The sequence below is a fragment of the Orcinus orca genome, chromosome 3 (assembly GCF_937001465.1).
Source record: "Orcinus orca chromosome 3, mOrcOrc1.1, whole genome shotgun sequence".
NCBI classification, from domain to species: domain Eukaryota; kingdom Metazoa; phylum Chordata; class Mammalia; order Artiodactyla; family Delphinidae; genus Orcinus; species Orcinus orca.
Genome location: NC_064561.1, coordinates 15,914,275 through 15,929,267, shown reverse-complemented (window position 1 = coordinate 15,929,267; position 14,993 = coordinate 15,914,275).

The following is a 14,993-nucleotide window of genomic DNA, read 5'->3' as shown; positions in this document are numbered from 1 at the left end:
CACACTCGAACAAGCCCTTTGTGGACACAGGCTTTCAACTCGCCAAGTCAGCGCCTTGGGGTGGGCCTGTGGGCCACACACAGGAGGAAGCTGCCTGCATTCTCCCACAGTGACCAGTCCGTTTTACACTCCCACCAGCAGCTAGTCCATGCCAACATTTGGTGCTGTCAGTCTTTCTAATTCCATCTGGAGATTTGGTGTTTACATTTCAAACATCTTGGGCAGATGCCTGGCTGTGCTGAGGGGAAGCTGGGGGAGCATTCCGCTCTTCAACCCTGGGGGGAGCCCCCTTGCACTCTCTGTGATCTGGGCACTTGGCCAACTCAGTGTCCTTGTCTTCAGTTTCTTTTCAAACGATGTTGATTCAGTTTGGTCACATTAGTGTTTGTGGGAAAAAGGAATTACTTCTGAATAAATTTTATTCAGAAATCTCTCAAGAAGTTCGTCAGGGAAAGGAATGACAGCAGGGACCCTGTTGATGAAAAATCTGGAGATTGCTGAGTTCTGATCTACATTTCACTCATTCATTCCTCTATTCATTCAACAAATTATTGAGTGCCTACAAACCGTAGAAGTAAAATACAAAATATACTGGATTGCCGTAGCTCTGTGGTCAAGAATAAAGCAGAGAATGGGATGGGGTGTGTGCGGAGATGGGGTGAATTGGGGGGATGGGCTGTCTGTTGGTGGTGGGGATGGGTTATGTGGTGGGGACCAGGCCGTTGGAGGGATGGGGCATGAGCAGGTATGGAGTGCATTGGGGGGACTGGGCTTGTTTGGGGTTGGGGTGCAGGTGGAGATGGAGCAGGATTGGGGCAATTAAGGGACAGGGTGGGTGCAGAGTCGGGATATGTTGGGGGGACAGAGCAAGTGTGGGGATGGTGCACATTGGGGGATGGAGTGTGTGTGGTGTCAGGGAGCATTGGGGGACAAGGAGAGGGTGGGGTTGGCGTGCATGCGGAGACTAGGTGAATTTGGGGGATAGGGCAAGGTCAGGGTGCATTGGAGGAATGGGGCATGTGTGAAGTCGGGGTGCATGCGGAGACTGGGTGCACTGGGGGGATGGGACAGGGTTGGGGTGCATGGGGGGATGGAGTACATGGGGGGACTGGGCACATGAGGGATAGAGGTTGGGGGGCATAGGTACTGAGTGTGTTCAGACAGAGGACACAGCAAGGAAAGGCCTTGAGACTACTGCATGTCTGGAATATCCTTCAAATAGTTGAGGCCAATGCATCTTGGGGCAGGATTACAGGAGGCCACATCGGGCAGAGCCCGCGAGGGGTTTGCACAGGGCCTGGCACTATCCTGGGGCAGAGTGGGGGTTGAAGGAGAGCCCCTGCCCCAGGTGATGGGTGAGGGGGTGCCAGCAGAGTGGGCAGAACTGAGTTTGTCTTAAAGCACACGGGGCTTGTAGGAATTGTGGGGTGCTGTGGTGGCTGTCCTCATGGGGGTAGGGTTCAGTAGGGGTGGGTGTGGGGTGGCCTGGAGGTTGTGGGCACAGAGGGGGTACCACCGAGAGGGTACAGACCGACGCAGAAGAGCATCAGGGGACAGGGCTGCTCGCAGACACACCTGGCCCAGGGCCTTGATTGAGTTTGTGCGGCCTCTCCTGACCTGCTCCAGATACCCCATCACCTTGTGTTGGGCTGTTTTGTTTAATGGGTATTTTTACAGAGATCATTGCCATTGTAAGACATAATACAGAGAGGTGCCAGTACCCTTTACCCAGTTCCTCCCCATGGTAACTTTTAGCAAAAATGTGCTACAATATCACACCAGGATATTGACTCTGATACCGTTCACTGGCCTTATTCAGATCTCACCGTTTTCTTTGTGCTCATTTGTGTCCATGTGTTGACTTCTGTCTCAACTAGAGTCAAGGTACAGAACACCTCTATCCCATATTAACCTGTCCCTAACCCCTGGCCACCACCAATCTGTCCTTCATTTCTAAAATTCTGTCATTTCAAAAATGTTATGTAAATGAAATCCTATAGTAACCTCTATGTTTTGACTTTTTCCACTCAGCATAACTCCCTGGAGATCTGTCCAGGTTGCTGCTGTGTCAATAGTTGATTCCTTTTTGTGGCTCAGTCCAACTCCATGGTATGAACTACCACAGTCTGTTCAACCATCCACCTGTTCAAAGACATTTGCGTTGTCTCCAGTTTGGAGTGATTACAAATAAAGCTGCTATAAACATTCATATACCGGTTTCATGTAAACTCAAGTTTTATTTCTCTGGGATAAATGCCCAGGAGAGCAATGGCTGGGTCATATGTTAGTTTCATGTTTAGTTTTATAAGGAACTGCCAACTTTTCCAGAGTGGCTATATCACTTTACACTCCTACCAGTAGTGTACCAGAGATGCAGTTTCTCTGCATCCTTGTTGGCATTTGGGGTTTTCACTGTTTATAATTTTCTGATGGGCATGCAGAGATATCTCACGGTAGTTTTACTTTGAGTCTCCTTGATGGCTAATGGTGTTGAACCTCCTTTCATGTGCTTATTTGCCATCTATGTAATCCTCTTTGGTGACATGTCTTTTCATGAATTTTGCCCCTTTTCTAATTGGGTTGTTTGATTTTTACTGTTGAGTATATATTTCGATACCAGTCCTTTGTCGATGTGGTGGACTCTCATTATTTGCTGGAGTTATATTCCATAACTTCCCTGCAAACACTGAATTAGTGAATATTGAACCACTGCTCCTGTGGAAAGAAGGGAGTTAGGTTCCCTCCAACCTCTGGTTACATTTTTATCAACTGATCAACAGATACCTTTATTTGATATGTGTTTCTGTTTAAAGACACCTATATATGGCTGGTTCATTAACATTAAACTCACGGCCAACAGCACTATAACTTACACCTGAATGAAGCCCACCTAATGTATTGCCTCCATAAGGCATGTCACAGCCTTCTTGTGCTCAGGAACACTAGATAACACTTCAGCTCTATGCTTGGGGGCCATTTTAAACAGTGAAATCCACAAAAAGTACAAACATTCAAAAAATGTGTAATAAATCAACTATGAAAAGGACATTTGTTTACAGTCTGAGAGCTGGGACACAAAGACAGAGTATGGCTTGTTCCACCTCAGCTGGGAACGTGAGCATTGGGAGAGTCGAGTTTTCACTGCTCTGGGCATGTCTGCAAGGACTGCGAAAGCACCTCGAGTATTGATTTTGGGGTCACATATAAACTTAGGGAGTAGGCGAATTTGAAAATAGAAACACCAAGGGTAATGAGGATTGAATGTGGTTTGAAATACAGTTGTCCCTTGGTCCTGGGGGGCTTGATTCCAGGACCCCCTTGAATACCAAAATCCAAGGATGCTCAAGTTTCTTATATGAAATGGTGTGGTATTTGTGTATAACCTATGCATGTCCTCCTGTATACTTTATTAAATTTTTTTTCACTGAGGTATAGTTAATTTACAATATTATATTAGTTTCAGGTGTACAACATAGTGATTCAAAATTTCTGTAGATTATACTCCATTTAAAGTTATTATAAAATATTGGCTGTATTCCCTGTGCTGTACAACAGCGGTCCCCAACATTTTTGGCACCAGAGACTGGTTTCGTGGAAGACAATTTTTCCACGGACTGGGGTGGGGGGATGGGTTTGGGAAGATTCAAGTGCATTACATTTATTGTGCACTTTATTTCTATTATTATTACATTGTAATATATAATGAAATAATTATACACCTCACCATAATGCAGAATCAGTGGGAGCCCTGAGCTTGTTTTCACTTGCCACTCACTGATAGGTTTGTTTTTTTTTTGATGAAATTTTAAAAATATTTAATTTATTTTTGGCTGTGTTTTGTCTTTGTTGCTGCGCGCAGGCTTTCTCTAGTTGCGGTGAGTGGGGGCTACTCTTCATTGCAGTGCGCAGGCTTCTCATTGCAGTGGCTTCTCTTGTTGCAGAGCATGGGCTGTAGGCGCGCGGGCTTCAGTAGTTGCAGCACGCGGTCTCAGTAGTTGTGGCACACAGGCCCTAGAGCGCGCAGGCTTCAGTAGTTGTGGCACGTTGGCTTGGTAGTTTCAACACGCGGGCTCTATGGCGCGCGAGCTTCAGTAGTTGTGGAGTGCAGGCTCAGTAGTTGTGGTGCACGGGCCTAGTTGCTCCATGTGGGATCTTCCTGGACCAGGGATTAAATCTGTGTCCCCTGCATTGGCAGGCGGATTCTAAACTACTGTGCCACCAGGGAAGTCCCACTGATAGGCTTTTGATATGAGTCTGCAAGCAATTGATTTATTATGGTCTCTGTGCAGTCAAACCTCTCTGCTAACGATAATCTGTATTTGCGGCTGCTATCCAGCACTAGCATCACCGCCTCAGCTCCACCTCAGATCATCAGGTATTAGATTCTTATAAAGAGTATGCAACCTAGATCCCTTGCATATGCAGTTCACAGTAGGGCTTGCATTCCTATGAGAATCTAGGAATCTAGGATCTAGGAATCGAGGATCCTGCTGATCTGCCAGGAGGTGGAGCTCAGGCGGTAATGCGAGCGATGGGGAGTGGCTGTAAATACAGATGAAGATTTGCTCGCTCACCTGACACTCACCTCCTGCTGTGTGTCCTGATTTCTAACAGGCCATGGAGCAGTACCAGGCTCTACCAGTGCACGGGCTGTAGGGGGCACAGGCTTCAGTAGTTGTGGCGTGCAGGCTCAGTAGTTGTGGCTCACGGGCTGTAGAGTGCAGTCTCCGTAGTTATGGTGCACGGGCTTAGTTGCTCCGTGGTATGTGGGATCTTCCCGGACCAGGGCTCAAACCCGTGTCCCCTGCATTGGCAGGCAGATTTGTAAACACTGTGCCACCAGGGAAGTCCCCCTACTGCTATTCTGCCCTTCCTCTTTCTTCTCCCCACTGGTGTCCACTAGTTTGTTCTCCATATCTGTGCACCTGTTTCTCTTTTGTTATATTCATTCACTTTATTTTTTTGATTTCACATATAAGTGATATCATACAGTATTTGTCTTTCTCTCTCTGACTTATTTCACTAAGCATAATACCCTCCAGGTCTATCCATGTTGTTGCAAATGGCAAAAATTTATTCTTTTTTTGGCTGAGTAATATTCCATCGTATATATGCATGAAATCTTCTTTATCCATTCATCTGTTGATGGACATTTAGGTTGCTGCCTTATCTTGGCTATTGTAAATAATGCTGCTATGAACATTGGGGTGCATGTATCTTTTCAGATTAGGGTTTTGATTTTCTTTGGATATACCGAGGTGTGGAATTGCTGGATCATATGGTAGTTCTCTCTTTAGATTTTTGAGGAACCTCCATACTGTTTTCCACAGTGATTCCACCAATTTATATTCCCACCAACAGTGTACAATGGTTCCCTTTTCTCCACATCCTCACCAACATCTGTTATTTATTTGTGATCTTTTTGATGATAGCCATTCTGACAGGTGTGAGGTGATGTGGTTTTGATTAACATTTCTCTGATCATTAGTGATGTTGAGTATCTCTTCATATACCTGTTGGCCATCTGTATTATCTTCTTTGGAAAAATGTGTATTCAGGTCTTCTGCCCATTTTACAATCGTTTTTTTTTTTTTTTTTTTTTTTTTTGCGGTACGCGGGCCTCTCACTGTTGTGGCCTCTCCCGTTGCAGAGCACAGGCCCCGGACGCGCAGGCTCAGCAGCCATGGCTCACGGGCCCAGCCACTCCGTGGCTTGTGGGATCTTCCCAGACCGGGGCACGAACCCACGTCCCTTGCATCGGCAGGTGGACTCTCAACCACTGTGCCACCAGGGAAGCCCTGTTTTTCTTTTGATATTGAGTTGTATGAGCTCTTTATATGTTTTGGGTATTAAGCCCATACGGGTCAAATCATTTGCAAATATTTTCTCCCATTCAGTAGGTTGTCTTTTTGTTTTGTCAGTGGTTTCCTTTGCTGTGCAAAAGCTTTCAAGTTTAATTAGGTCCCATTTGTTTATTTTTGCTTTCGTTTCCTTTGCCTTAGGAGACAAATCACACAAAAATGTTTCTATGATTTGTGACAAAGAGTGTTCTGCCTATGCTTTCTTCTAGGAATTTATGGTTTCTGGTCTTACATTTAGGTTTTTAGTCCATTTTGGTTTTTTAAAATCTTAATATTGAGTCTTTATTTTATTTTCGTCAAACCTTCTTTATTACTTTATCACCTAACATTTTATTGGGTTGGCCAAAAAGTTCATTGGGTTTTTTTGAAAGATATTATGGAAAAAACCCGAACGAACTTTTGGACCAACCCAATATTATATATTGGAGTATAGTTGATTAACAATGTTGAGTTAGTTTCAGGTGTACAGCAAAGTGATTCAGTTATACATATTCATGTGTCTATTCTTTTTGAATTAATTAATTAGTTTTTGACAGTCTTGGGTCTTCATTGCTGTGCGTGGGCTTTCTCTAGTTGTTGCGAGTGGGGCTACTCTTTGTTGTGGTGTGTGGGCTTCTCATTGCAGTGGCTTCTCTTGTTGTGGAGCTCTAGGCTCACAGGCTTCAGTAGTTGTGGCACCCAGGCTCAGTAGTTGTGGCTTATGGACTTAGTTGCTCCATGGCATGTGGGATCTTCCTGGACCCGTGTGCCCTGCATTGGCAGGAGGGATTGAACCCATGTGCCCTGCATTGGCAGGAGGATTCTTATCCACTGTGCGACCAGGGAAGTCCAACATGTGTCTGTTCTTTTTTGGGGTTATTTTTGTATAAGGTGTGAGAAAATGTTGTAATTTTATTCTTTTACATGTGACTGTTCATTTTTCCCAGCACCACTTATTGAAGAGACTGTCTTTTCCCCAGTGTATATTCTTGCCTTCTCTGTCATAGATTAATTGACCGTAAGTGCATGGGTTTATTTCCGGGCTCTCTGTTGTGTTCCATTCGTCTGAGTGACTGTTTTTGTGCAAGTACCATGCTGCTTTGATTATTATAACTTTATGATTAGTCTGAAGTCAGGGAGTGTGGCACCTCTAGCTCTGTTCTTCTTTCTTGTTTTGGCTATTCAAGGTCTTTTGTGTTTCCATACAAATTTTAAAATTAGTTGTTCTAGTTCTGTGAAAAATGCCATTGGTGTTTTGATAGGGATTTCATTGAATCTATCTTGGGTAGTATGGTCATTTTAACAATATTAATTCTTCCAATCCAAGAACATGGGTTTGCGTCATCTTCAGTTTCTTTCGTCAGTGTCTTAAAGTTGTCTCAGTATGGGTCTTTTACCTCCTTAGGTTGATTCCTAGATATTTTATTGTTTTTGATTCAATGGAAAATGGGATTGTTTCCTTAATTTCTCTTTCATATAGTTCATTGTTATGTATAGAAATGCAACCCAATTTCTTTCTTATTTTTCTATTTTTTGGACATGCCATGTGGCATGTGGGATCTTAGTTCCCCGACCAGGGATCAAACCTATGTCCCCTGCAGTGGAAGCACAGAATCCTAACCACTGGACCACCAGGGAAGCCCCCAAATGATTTCTATATATTAATTTTGTATCCTGCAACTTTACCAAATTCATTGATGAGTTCTAGTATTATTTTGGTGGCATCATTTGCAAACAGGGACAGTTTTACTTCTTCCTTTCCAATTTGGATTCCTTTTATTTCTTTTTTCTTGTCTTTCTTTTTTCTAGCCTTGGCTAGGACTTCCAATACTATGTTGAATAAAAGCAGTGAGAGAGGGCATCCTTATATTGTTCCTGATCTGACAGGAGATGCTTTTTGCTTTTCACCATTGAGTATGATGTTACCTGTTGGCTTATCATGTATGGACTTTATTATGATGAAGTATGTTCCCTCTATACCTATTTTGTGGGGTGTTTATCATAAATGGATGTTGAATTTTGTCAGAAGCTTTTTCAGCATATACTGAGATGATTGTATGATTTTTATTCTTCAATTTTTTAATGTGGTGTATGACATTGATTGAGTTGCAGATATTGAAACTTCCTTGCATCCCTGGGGTAAATCCCACTTGATCATGGTGTATGATCCTTTTAATGTATTGTTGAATTTGGTTTGCTATTATTTTGTTGAGGATTTTTGAATCTGTATTCATCAGTGATATTGACCTGTAATATTTTGTGTGTGTGATATCTTTGTCACTTCTGGAATCAGAGTGATACTGGTCTCATAGAAGGAGTTCGGAAACATTCCTTCCTCTTCAATTTTTTGTAATAGTTTCAGAAGGATAGGTGTTAACTCATCTCTAAATGTTTGATAGAATTCACCTGTGACGCCATCTGGTCCTAGACTTTTGTTTTTTGGGAGTTTTTTTTAAAATTATTGATTCAATTTCATTACTGGAAATTGGTCTGTTCATATTTTGTATTCCTTCCTAGTGCAATCTTGGGAGAGTATACATTTCAAAGATTTTTCCCTTTCTTCTAGGTTGTCCATTTTATTGGTGTATTGTTGTTTATAGTAATCTTTTATGAGCCTTTTGTATTTCTGTTGTATCAGTTGGTAACTTCTCCTTTTTCATACCTGATTTTATCAATTTGGGTCCTCTCTCTTTTTCCTTGCTAAGTCTTGCTAAAGGTTTATCAATTTTGTTTATCTTTTCAAAGAACTAGTTCTTAGTTTCGTTGAACATTTCTATTGCTTTTTAGTCTCTATTTCATTTATTTCTGCTCTGATATTTATGATTTCTTTCATTCTACTAACTCTGGGTTTTTTCTGTCTTTCTAGTTCCTTTACGTGTAAAGTTAGGTTGTTTATTTGAGATTTTTCTTGTATCCTGAGGTAGGCTTATATCGCTATAAACTTCCAACATATAACTGTTTTTGCTACATCCCATAGATTTTGGATCATTGTGTTTTTTGGGGGGGGGGTTATTTTTTACTTTTATATTTTTAACGTCTTTATTGGAGTATAATTGCTTTACAATGTTGTGTTAGTTTCTGTTGTATAACAAAGTGAATCATCTATATGTATACATTTATCCCCATATCCCCTCCCTCTTGTGTCTCCCTCCCACCCTCCCTATCCCACCCCTCTAGGTCGTCACAAAGCACCAAGCTGACCTCCCTGTGCTATGCAGCTGCTTCCCACTAGCTATCTATTTTATCTATTTTATCTATTTGGTATATATGTCCATGCCACTCTCTCACTTCGTCCCAGCTTACCCTTCCCCCTCCGTGTGTCCTCAAGTGCATTCTCTATGTCTGCATCTTTATTCCTGTCCTGCCCCTAGGATCATCAAAAGCATTTTTTTTTAGATTCCATATATATGTGTTAAGATATGATATTTGTTTTCCTCTCTCTGACTTAGTTCACTCTGTATGACAGACTCTAAGTCCATCCACCTCACTACAAATAACTCAATTTTGTTTCCTTTTATGGCTGAGTAATGTTCCATTGTATATATGTGCCACATCTTCTTTATTCATTTATCTGTCGATGGACACTTAGGTTGCTTCCATGTCCTGGCTATAGTAAATAGTGCTGCAATGAACATTGTGGTACATGACTCTTTTTGAATTATGGTTTTTTCAGGGTACATGCCCAGTAGTGGGCTTGCTGGGTCATATGGTAGTTCTATTTTTAGTTTTTTAAGGAACCTCCATACTGTTCTCCATAGTGGCTATATCAATTTACATTCCCACTAACAGGGCAAGAGGGTTCCCTTTTCTCCACACCCTCTCCAGCACTTATTGTTTGTAGATATTCGATGATGGCCGTTCTGACCAGTGTGAGGTGATACCTCATTGTAGTTTTGATTTGCATTTCTCTAATGATTAGTGATGTTGAGCATCCTTTCATGTGTTTGTTGGCAATCTGTATATCTTCTTCGGAGAAATGTCTATTTAGGTCTTCTGCCCCATTTTTGGATTGGGTTGTTTGTTTTTCTGATATTGAGCTGCATGAGCTGCTTGTATATTTTGGAGATTAATCCTTTGTCAGTTGCTTCATTTGCAAATACTTTCTTCCATTCTGAGGTTGCCTTTTTGTCTTGTTTATGGTTTCCTTTGCTGTGCAAAAGCGTTTAAGTTTCATTAGCTCCCATTTGTTTATTTATGTTTTTATTTCCCTTTCTCTAGGAGGTGAATCAAAAAGGATCTTGCTGTGATTTATCTCATGAAGTGTTCTGCCTATGTTTTCCTCTAAGAGTTTTATGGTGTCTGGCCTTACATTTAGGTCTTTAATCCATTTGGAGTTTATTATTGTGTATGGTGTTAGGGAGTGTTCTAATTTCATCCTTTTACATGTACCTGTCCAGTTTTCCCAGCACCACTTATTGAAGAGGCTGCCTTTTCTCCATTGTTTATTCTTGTCTCCTTTATCAACAATAAGGTGACCATATGTGCTTGGGTTTATCTCTGGGCTTTCTATCCTGTTCCATTGATCTATATTTCTCTTTTTATGCCAGTACCATACTGTCTTGATTACTTTGTAGTTTTATAGTATAGTCTGAAGTCAGGGAGCCGGATTCCTCCAGCTCTGTTTTCCTTTCTCAAGATTGCTTTGGCTATTCGGTGTCTTTTGTGTTTCCATACAAATTGTGAAATTTTTTGTTCTAGTTCTGTGAAAAATGCCATTGGTAGTTTGATAGGGATTGCATTGAATCTGTAGATTGCTTTGGGTAGTAGAGTCATTTTCACAATGTTGATTCTTCCAATCCAAGAACATGGTATATCTCTCCATCTGTTTATATCATCTTTAATTTCTTTCATCAGTGTCTTATAGTTTTCTGCATACAGGTCTTTTGTCTCCTTAGGTAGGTTTATTCCTAGGTATTTTATTCTTTTTGTTGCAATGGTAAATGGGACTGTTTCCTTAATTTCTCTTTCAGATCTTTTTTTTTTTTGTGGTACGCGGGGCTCTCACTGTTGTGGCCTCTCCTGCTGCAGAGCACAGGCTCTGGACGCGCAGGCTCAGCAGCCATGGCTCACGGGCCCAGCCACTCCACAGCATGTTGGATCTTCCCGGACTGGGGCATGAACCCGTGTCCCCTGCATTGGCAGGTGGACTCTCAACCACTGCGCCACCAGGGAAGCCCTCTCTTTCATCATTAGTGTATATGAGTGCAAGGGATTTCTGTGCATTAATTTTGTATCCTGCTACTTTACCAAAGTCATTGATTAGCTTTAGTATTTTTCTGGTAGCATCTTTAGGATTCTCTATGTAGAGTATCATGTCATCTGCAAACAATGACATCTTTACTTCTTCTTTTCCGATTTGGATTCCTTTTATTTATTTTTCTTCTCTGATTGCTGTGGCTAAAACTTCCAAAACTATGTTGAATAATAGTGGTGAGAGTGGGCAACCTTGTCTTGTTCCTGATATTAGTGGAAGTGGTTTCAGTTTTTCACCATTGAGAATGATGTTGACTGTGGGTTTGTCATATATGGCCTTTATTATGTTGAGGTAAGTTCCCTCTATGCCTACTTTATGGAAGATTTTTATCATAAATCGGTGTTGAATTTTGTCAAAAGTTTTTTCTGCATCTATTAACATGATCATATGGTTTTTATTCTTCAGGTTGTTAATATGGTGTATCACACTGATTGATTTGCATTTATTGAAGAATCCTTGCATTCCTGGGATGAACCCCAGTTGATCATGGTGTATGATCCTTTTAATGTGTTTCTGTTTGCTAGTATTTTGCTAGGATTGCTAGTTTGCTAGGATTTGCTAGTTTCTGTTTGCTAGTATTTTGCTAGGATTCTGTTTGCTAGTATTTTGTTGAGGATTTTTGCATCTATGTTCATCAGTGATATTGGCTTGTAGTTTTTTCCCTTTGTGATATCTTTGTCTGGTTTTGGTATCAGGGTGATGGTGGCCTCATAGAATGAGTTTGGAAGTGTTCCTCCCTCTGCTATATTTTGGAAGAGTTTGAGAAGGATTGGTGTTAGCTCTTCTCTAAATGTTTGATAGAATTCGCCTGTGAAGCCATCTGGTCCTGAGCTTTTATTTGTTGGAAGATTTTTAATCACAGTCTCAATTTCAGTGCTTGTGATTGGTCTGTTCATATTTTCTATTCCTTCCTGGTTCAGTCTCAGAAGGTTGTGCTTTTCTAAGAATTTGTCCATTTCTTCCAGGTTGTCCATTTTATTGGCATATAGTTGCTTGTAGTAATCTCTCATGATCCTTTGTATTTTTGCAGTGTCAGTTGTTACTTCTCCTTTTTCATTTCTAATTCTATTGGTTTGAGTCTTCTCCCTTTTTTTCTTGATGGGTCTGGCTAATGGTTTATCAATTTTGTTTATCTTCTCAAGGAACCAGCTTTTAGTTTTATTGATCTTTGCCATCATTTCCTTCATTTCTTTTTCATTTATTTCTGATCTGATCTTTGTGATTTCTTTCCTCTTGCTAATGTTGGGGGTTTTTTGCTCTCCTTTCTGTAATTGCTTTAAGTGTAAGGTTAGGTTGTTTATTTGAGATGTTTCTTGTTTCTTGAGGTAGGATTGTATTGCTATAAACTTCCCTCTTAGAACTGCTTTTGCTGCATCCCATAGGTTTTGGGTCGTCATGTTTTATTTTGTTAATTTTATTTATTTATTTTTTGGCTGCGTTAGGTCTTCATTGCTGCATGTGGACTTTCTTTAGTTGTGTCGATGGGCTTCTCATTGCGGTGGCTTCTCTTGTTGTGGAGCAGAGGCTCCAGGCATGCAGGCTTCAGTAGTTGTGGTGCATCGGCTCAGTAGCTGTGGCTTGTGGGCCCTAGAGCGCAGGCTCAGTAGTTGTAGCGCCCAGGCCTAGCTGCTCTGCAGCATGCGGGATCTTCCCAAACCAGGGCTCGAACCCATGTCCCCTGCATTGGCAGGCGGATTCTTAACCGCTGCGCCACCAGGGAAGCCCCGTCGTGTTTTTGTCATTTGTTTCTATGTATTTTTTGATTTCTTCTTTGATTTCTTCAGTGATCTCTTGGTTATTTAGTAGCTTATTGTTTAGCCTCCATGTGTTTGTATTTTTTACAGTTTTTTTCCCCTGTAATTGATATCTAGTCTCATGGTGTTGTGGTTGCAAAAGATACTTGATACAAGTTCCATTTTCTTAAACTTACCAAGGCTTGATTTGTGACCCAAGATATGATCTATCCTGGAGAATGTTCCATGAGCACTTGAGAAGAAAGTGTATTCTGTTGTTTTGGGATGGAATGTCCTATAAATATCAATTAAGTCCATCTTGTTTAATGTGTCATGTAAAGCTTGTGGTTCCTTATTTATTTTCAGTTTGGATGATCTTTCCATTGGTGAAAGTGGGGTGTTAAAGTCCCATGCTATGATTGTGTTACTGTCGATTTCCCCTTTTATGGCTGTTAGCCTTTGCCTTATGTATTGAGGTGCTCCTATGTTGAGTGCATAAATATTTACAATTGTTATATCCTCTTCTCGGATTGATCCCTTGATCATTATGTAGTGTCCTTCTTTGTCTCTTGCAATAGTCTTTATTTTAGAGTCTATTTTGTCTGATATGAGAATTGCTACTGCAGCTTTCTTTTGATTTCCATTTGCATCGAATATCTTTTCCCATCCCCTCACTTTCAGTCTGTATGTGTCTTTAGGTCTGAAGTGGGTCTCTTGTAGACAGCATATATACAGGTCTTGTTTTTGTATCCATTCAGCCAGTCTGTGTCTTTTGATTAGAGCATTGAATCCATTTACATTTAAGGTAATTATTGATTTTATGTATGTTCCTGTTACCATTTTCTTAATTGTTTTGGGTTTGTTTTTGTAGGTCTTTTCCTTCTCTTGTGTTTCCTGCCTAGAGAAGTTCCTTTAGCATTTGTTGTAAAGCTGGATTGGTGGTGCTGAATTCTTTTAACTTTTGCTTGTCTGTAAAGGTTTTAACTTCTCTATCAAATCTGAATGAGATCCTCGCTGGGTAGAGTAATCTTGGTTGTAGGTTTTTCCCTTTTATCACTTTAAATATGTCCTGCCACTCCCTTCTGGCTTGCAGAGTTTCTGCTGAAAGATCAGCTGTTAAGCTTATGGAGATTCCCTTGTATGTTATTTGTTGCTTTTCCCTTGCTGCTTTTAATACTTTTTCTTTGTATTTAATTTTTGATTAATATGTGTCTTGGTGTGTTTCTCCTTCAGTTTATCCTGTATGGGACTCTCTGCACTTCCTGGACCTGATTGACTATTTCCTTTCCCATATTAGGGAAGTTTTCAACTATAATCTCTTCAAATATTTTCTGTAACCTTTTCTTTTTCTCTTCTTATTCTGGGACCCCTACAATTCGAATGTTGGTACGTTTAATATTGTCTCAGAGGTCTCTGAGACTGTCCTCAATTCTTTTAATTCTTTTTTCTTTATGCTGCTCTGCAGTAGTTATTTCCAGTATTTTATCTTCAGGTCACTTATCCGTTATTCTGCTTCAGTTATTCTGCTATTGATTCCTTCTAGAGAATTTTTAATTTCATTTTTTTGTTGTTCATCGTTGTTTGTTTGCTTTTTAGTTCTTGTAGGTCCTTGTTAGGCGTTTCTCGTATTTTCTCCATTGTATTTCCAAGATTTTGAATCATCGTTACTATCATTATTCTGAATTCTTTTTCAGGTAGACTGCCTATTTTCTCTTCATTTGTTTGGTCTGGTGGGGTTTTATCTTGCTCCTTCATCTGCTGTGTGTTTCTCTGTCTTCTCATTTTGCTTAACTTGCTGTGTTAGGGGTCTCTGTTTCACAGGCTGCAGGTTCATAGTTCCCGTTGTTTTTGGTGTCTGCTCCCAGTGGGTAAGATTGTTTCAGTGGCTTGTGTAGGCTTCCTGGTGGAGGGGACTGGTGCCTGTGTTCTGGTAGGTGGGGCTGGATCTTGTCTTTCTGCTGGGCAGGGCCGCATCCAGTGGTGTTTTGGGGTGTCTGTGAACTTAGTATGATTTTAGGCAGGTTCTCTGCTAATGGGTGGAGTTGTGTCCCTCTCTTTGCAGTTGTTTGACATGGGACACCCAGCCCTGGAGTTTGCTGGCCGTTATGGGGAGCTGGGACTTATTGTTGAGATGGAGATCTCTGGGAGAGCTCTCGCTGATTGATA